The sequence below is a fragment of the Culex pipiens genome, chromosome 2, assembly GCF_016801865.2.
Source record: "Culex pipiens pallens isolate TS chromosome 2, TS_CPP_V2, whole genome shotgun sequence".
Taxonomy (NCBI): domain Eukaryota; kingdom Metazoa; phylum Arthropoda; class Insecta; order Diptera; family Culicidae; genus Culex; species Culex pipiens.
In genome coordinates, this window is record NC_068938.1 from 129,322,474 (window position 1) to 129,329,588 (window position 7,115).

At 33.3% G+C, this 7,115-nt stretch overlaps 1 protein-coding gene across 1 annotated transcript in view; it reads right to left on the reverse strand.

The window, feature by feature from the left end:
* LOC120420861 (uncharacterized) overlaps positions 1-7,115 on the reverse strand; it is a 180,150-nt gene that overhangs the window by 55,433 nt on the left and 117,602 nt on the right. The gene's annotated exons all lie outside the window — the stretch shown is intronic.

The window sequence follows — 7,115 nt, forward strand, 5'->3', positions numbered from 1 at the left end:
CAGACCCAAAGTCACCCCTGATGACGGTTCATTAAAAAAATCATAAACACTAAAATCACTGCTTTAAAACGTCTTACAATGATTTATACACAAAAAAATCTTATTTCTAATTTAAAGCATCAAAAAAGTTTACTAAATTTATGCTGGAACTTGCAAAATATCAATTAATTTATTACATTTTCCCTCAAACGTGTAATGTCCATTTTAAATTTTCGGACAAAAGATTCTAAATTTGTTAAAAGCTTAAAAACACCCTTTATGATTAATATACTGAAAAAATCCACAATACAATGTATTCGTTTTCGTTTTTACCCTTTCAGGCCTGATTAGAGTGTCCAATTTCCCGTCACGTGAAAAAAATTCCTGGGAATTCCCGAAAAATAATAGTTCCCGTTTCCCGGGAAACTTATAAATTTCAGGGGAATTCACGAAATTCAAGCGGAAGTATACATTTTCCTTACTTTTGTGTCTCATTTTTTTTGAAAATTTACAAAAAAAATAATGAAAGAACCTAACTTAATTTTTTTTCATTTTAATTTACTGTGCAAATTGAACTAATAAGAAAAAATCAGGTTCATTTCAGGTGATTTTTCAGATAAATATTTTTTTGTAAAAGGGGGTAACAAGGATAGGATTTCATTCTGTTTTTATATTTTTTCCAACTGGTAAGGTTTGTCTCAAGATTATTATTTTATAAAACATGTACTGGGGTAGCCCAAACAAGGTCCATGCACTATTGTTGGAAAAAAAAATTTCAATAGTATTTGAAAAATAGTGGCGTTGAAAATTGTATTTAGCATTTTGGGGTGACTTTGTACAAAGTATTTGTTGTTAAAATCAGATTTAAAGTGTTTAAATTTTACATAATCACTAAGCTGCCCATGATCGCATAAATGTCCCATATGCAATTTCGTCACTTTTGAGTTATTGATACAGTTTGGTTCAAAATCGTGTGCTCTTTCAATAGAGCCTATAACATCCAGTACTTTGTTCTAGAAATCAGGAGGAAATCCATTTTTTTGTGAAAATTTAACACGTAGCCTTATGTGAGGGACAAACTTTAAATGCGTTTTTCTAAGCTTGCTGTTTTTGCATATGGGACATTTATGCGAACATGGGCAGTAAGGTTGCTGATTAGTTTTTAAGAAGAAAAAAAATCAATGTGTAAATTTATTTAACTTAGTTTATAAGATTTTTAACAATATACATATAAATTTTAGATGAAATTGATAAAAAGTCAAAATTTTACTTAAAAATCCTTAAAATGAGTTTTGTTGATAAAATTACAGTCTAGAACAAGTTATTTGCCATGAAAAACATAAGTTCTACATGAGTTTATTTTTTGATCGTAAATTTGTTAATGATTTTTTCATATGCATTATTATCACAAAAAATAGTGAATCGGAATTTTGCCTGTATAATTGCAATTTGAGTAAAATTACATGCAAAAGAAGTGTGTTTTTTTCCAATTGCTTGCAATGTTTTGTTGGTTGATTGAACACACACACACACACACACACACACACACACACACACACACACACACACACACACACACACACACAATAAGAAAATCATGGTAATACTACATCTACGAGTGTGGACAAATTTTGAGTCAGAATGTAATAAATATTGCCTCAGAAAAAGGGTAAATTTTTATGTTTACATTTTTATATGATGTTTTTAAACATAAATATAGCTAAATTTACATACAAAAAGAGGTAATTTTCATGTATTCAACCTTCAAAACATATTTTTATTTTAACTGTGCAGGAATTTTACAAGTTTTTGATTTTGAATCAATAGGTTAACGTGTATAAGCAAAGTATAAAAAAATTGGGATTAAAAATTTACTGAAAATCAATTATCAACCAATTGTCAATATCCAAAAGGCATTGGAGAGAAGCGCTCTTATTTTAAGCAAATGGTTTGTTTATTTGACTTGGTTTAGATGACTAACAATGTTCTATAAAATGTAATTTTTTTCATGTGTCTCGAAGGCTGTTGAAATAATTTTATATCAAAAATATGAAATACATCCGAAATATCGAACTAGTTTCTGGCAAAATATGATAATCACAATATAGCGCAATTCCAGCCCAAATCAGGATTTTTTCTGGAACTTTCTGGTGGGGAATAAAACTAAACACGATAAATTCAAATAGCAATATAAAAAATTATTAAAGAAAAGTAGTGTTTTTTGTACATCAAAAGTTGCTCTATATGACCTCCTGAAAAAGGGCAACAAAAATAAATAAACAAAAAATGGGACATTAGAGGGAGAATTGGAAAATTGAATCATTTAACATTAAAAATATAAAAATAAACCACTTTTTCCTGCGCAATTCCACTGTTCAGTCTGAATTGAGGTAATATCATCATCATAAAACAGTTCGTAATAGACGTCATTTTCAAAACGCCCATATTTTTGCCTCACCTTCCTCGAGGAGCTAAGCACATTAGAGGAAAAAACTATTGAAAAATATTCAACAGCAATTAATAACCTAAACATAAGTAAATTTATATAGTGGACACATTCTCCGGCAATGTACACCTTAGGATGAAATTTTGAAAAGCGTGTATGAGCTATTTGGATATTTTTCCTCGATTCTAGACTACTTGAAGCTTCAAAAATCATGGTTTTCATTAATTGATCATTTGAATATCATTATGTACAAGTTGGTTAAGTTATGCATCAATTCATGATAAAATCATCGTTTTAAAACATTTTTCTAAAAACTCCTGGTTTTCAGCGAAATAAAATCCAAAAATTATTCTTTAGATTGCATTTTGTAGGTTTTTAGATGTACTAAACGGAAATGTCATGGATTTGCAGTTTATCTTAAGTTAAGTATTTTTTCAAACTAGTGTGAGTTTACCATTTTATTGCGTTGCAACGTCACGAAAAAGGGACAGTTGTTTATGCCAACAGAAAACTAAACATTCAATCATTTTGATATTTCAACAGGTTTAAGTTTGCGTTGCAACGTCGCGAAATTTCAAATTATGTTGGTCACATGGCAAAAAAGGTGTATGCGTAGTTGGTTGTTGAAGATAAAAGGATACTAAATATTATATATTTTTTATACAATGTTTCCGAGCATATTTACAGAAGAATTGTACATTAGTCATTCACAAATTCCGTCACTTAAGTTTGTATGCAACTCGAAAAAAAGTAGGTATTTTATGAAACTTGTTGAACAAATCAAAATAGACCGATGTTCACAAGGGGGAAAAATTCTAAAACTTTCAAAAAAGTAATCACGTGGTTACTGGATGGCCCCTTTATGACAAACTGATTTACGTGAGGGTTCATTCTAATACAACGCAACGATTTTTTTATCCCACACCCTTATGTAGGCCAAATTACAGTGAAATTCACTAATCAATAAAAATCACGTGATTCGATTGTTTTTTTACAAACTTTTGTCACTTTGTTGTTGGACGAACCCTTACCTAAATAAGTTGTATGCAACGTTTAGTTGTTCGCAATAAAAAATGTTATGTTGCGCAGGTAAACAGTTTTATTATTTCTTCAATTTTTATTTAAAAAGCACAAAAGTCAACAAAATAAGTTACGTTGTTTGCAGATCACCCCTTAGGGGCCATCAACAAACGATATGGGCACTTTATTTATAAATTTCAGCCCTCCTGAAACTTGAAGCTCCTTTCCTTCCTTCTAAAACTTCCACGTGTTTTGTAAATTGGCCAAAACCATTAAAATATTAAGGGAGCGTTCTTGCATTACGTAACAAAACATTTATATTTTTAGACCCCCTCCACCCCCTGGTAATACATTTCCGATACATTTTTTTGTTTAAATCCTCGAATCCCCCCTCCTCCCCCTTGATATAACGCCGTTACGTAATGCCTGGACGTCCCATTACATGGAAGGAGGAGGGGAGAGGGGAGGGAGGGGTGTCCTTCGTGATAATGGAATAATACAAATATTTATTTTTACTTTGAAAGCGCTTTGAAAAACATCGTAAATCGTACTAGTACTGTGCGGTATAGAGAGGGAGGGGGGGGGTCTAACATGGGCGGGCCAATCAATTCACATGTCCTTGTACTGTCTATCAATGTCTTATAATAAAATTTTAATCTACAGTTGTTAAAACTAACAAAAACTATGATTTATTTTGAAACTAGAATTTCGTGACGTTGCAACGCAACGAAAAACCCTGTTTTCAAAAACAGAGCGTTGCAACGTCACGAAATGTAAGTGGTCTTTAAAAATCGGGGTTTGATTTTTTCGAAAAACTAATGATTGCATTCGATTTGTTGGCCAATTTTACATTAAAAATGGAAGAAGAACTCAAAATTTGCCGTTTAACAGAGCAGAGTTAATGGCGAAACATGAATTGGGTCAGGATTGAGAAAAAGTCACGCGTTGCAACGTCACGCTACATATTCCCCTCTCAAAAATAGAATATTTGCTTAAAATAATATTTCAACACTGTTTCTTATAGGAAATTTAATGCCCTTCCCGAATCTGTAATAACATATATACCTTTTCTATGTATTTCTTGAGTTACAGCCGAAATACTGAAAAAAGAAAAGTTAAAGTGTTGCAACGTCACGGCGGAATGTGTCAGTGACATTTTTCTTGAAACAAAAAATGCTTAAAATAAGAATTTAAAAAAACTTGAACCAAATTCAGCTGAAATAATATCATCTAATTTAAAAAAAATGCTTCTAAAAAACCACCTAGTGCACTATGTGGCACGGTACCACCCCCCCCCTTCAGGCCAGGTCGTGCCAGAGCCCAAGTGCCGTGATATTTAGCTTTAAACTTTTATGCAATGTGTTACGCCACCATTTTCCGGTGCATATTAGCAGCAACCCTTTTGCCAACTCTTCCTGTGCCAGTTCCATCCAACCAACTTTACCAACGGTGTGAAGCAGTGGCATCCGGAGGTGGCCACCCCCCACTAACCCTCCCATCCTGTAACGGCATCACCAGACAAAAGCAAGAATGGTAATTGTATGCTCAGGCATGCGATGCCACCCCCCACCCCCTAACGAGTGAGTGGGAGGAGAGGGGGTGCTGGAAGGTTTGCTTCCTGGTTTTTCCACCCAAAGGCGATGGATTTTTTTGCCTTTTTGCATTTCACCACCCACCGCCCTGAAAGCTTCCCGTTATGTCGATGATGATAACGACGGTGATGATGATCCTAATGATGGTTGGGCGGGGGTGAAAGTAAACTTAACACCCACTCCCACCACCCTCCTCTCCTCCGAAGCTCGACCAGTGAAAGCGGTTTTATTTGGTTGAGTACGACCGGCACGAGCACTCCAAACCTTCAACGGTATCGTATTCCCATAACAATGTTTAACTTTGAATTCGATATGAGCAATTTGGGCCGGGGTAATAAAGTGTACTGTCTGATGGGTGGATTACTCGGAGGGAAGTTGTGGAGCAATTGGGCAGTGGGGAAGCAAGTGCAAACTCGACAGCCCCACTCGACCTCACAGCAGATAGCAACGAGGAGGATGAATCTTTAAGTACCTGGCTGGGCGGGAGTTTGATTATTTTTTCATGAGCTTAGATATCGACACACCTCGTTCGCACGAAACAGGTGCGAAAGAAATGGGCTGCCAAAAAAAAGTGTAACAAGCTAAGGAAATGCTCGTTAAAACCCATTGAAAACGTTAAAACATCTGTCGGATTTTTTCAAAATCATCTTATTTCAGGTCTTGACTAAGACTTTGATAGAACAAATAAAAAAAAAATCTGTTTTTTAATGTAAAAAACTGATTTAATTTTTTTTTATTTTCCGTACGTTCTACCCAACTAGTGGGGCAAGACGAACAATGCATGAAACAACATGTTAATTTGCTAACAATTGAACTGCTATCACTTTGAAACATCAGATTAGAATGTATTTGAAACGTTTCTTTCATTAAATAATAATATTTTACTTAAAATTTGATCGTTTTTACGAAAAAAAATTTACTCAGGTGATTAAGAGTAAATTTTCATAATATCACTTTATTTTGTATGGAATTTTTTTTACAATTGTTTATCAGTTTTTAAGAACTTTTTTGTATTTTTTTCCTAATAAAATATGTTGTTGCAGCAATTTGTAACTTTTTCTTTTTTTTTTCTGTTTACTAAAAATCCATCTGGTACACTTGCCCCAACTGAACAAGATTTTTTAAAAGCTCTCAACAAAAATAACCAAAAGTTAAATCATACTTTATAATAGGTGCAAATCATTGGTTGGGACACTACTGATCTAGGAAAAATAGCAGCTTGATAAAATGAGCCTTAAAACGAAACCTAAGCCTTATTTTGTACTTTCCAAATATTATAAGAAAACAAAGGTTTTGAAAAAAACTTCATTAAATCTTATACCCCGTGGCGTTTACGTCGTTTTGGCGGTTATGTGGTAGTAGAATCAGCTAATTGCATTGCTAGCAACAATTCCTCATACTGGAACTAATCAAAATTGTAAAAATTACGGTCGTACGAGCGATTGTTCCTCTTGCCCCATATGGTCGTCTTGCCCCACCTTCCCCTATTATGAAATGGAAGAAATTTACGAGAGTCGTTGAAATTTTTGACGTTGAATCAGATCGCAAAAGTTTGAGAATATTTTTCAAAATCTATTTATTTCAACAAGTTTTAAAACATTGCAACCTTAAATAATGCGTTGTTTGAAGTAGCCTTAGGAAACTACTATCAATCAAAAGTGCAAAGAAACTAGACAGAATTGCTATAAGAGCAAAAGTATATAATAACATTTTTTTTCTTGTTCTAGCAATGCACGAGTCACAACAATCGTCAAAAGGGTCATTATTATGCAAATTAGCTGAAATTTTCGAAAAAAATATGAGTTTTAAGGGTTAAACATTCAAAAAACTGGCCAAAAATGGTCAAAAATCATCACTCTTTCAAAAAACTTTTTTGTAAAATTCTGATAACTTGTGAAAAATATATACAAACCCCTTATGTTCATACATAAAATTTTTAGTTTTGTCCAACTTTTGTACAACTTTATAGAACATTGTTACACTCTAAAAAAAAACCTGCAGGGTAACAAAAAAAAATGAAAATGATTTGTTTTCACGGGTCCCCCACAGACCGTTATTATGAAAAAAAAAAAAAATTC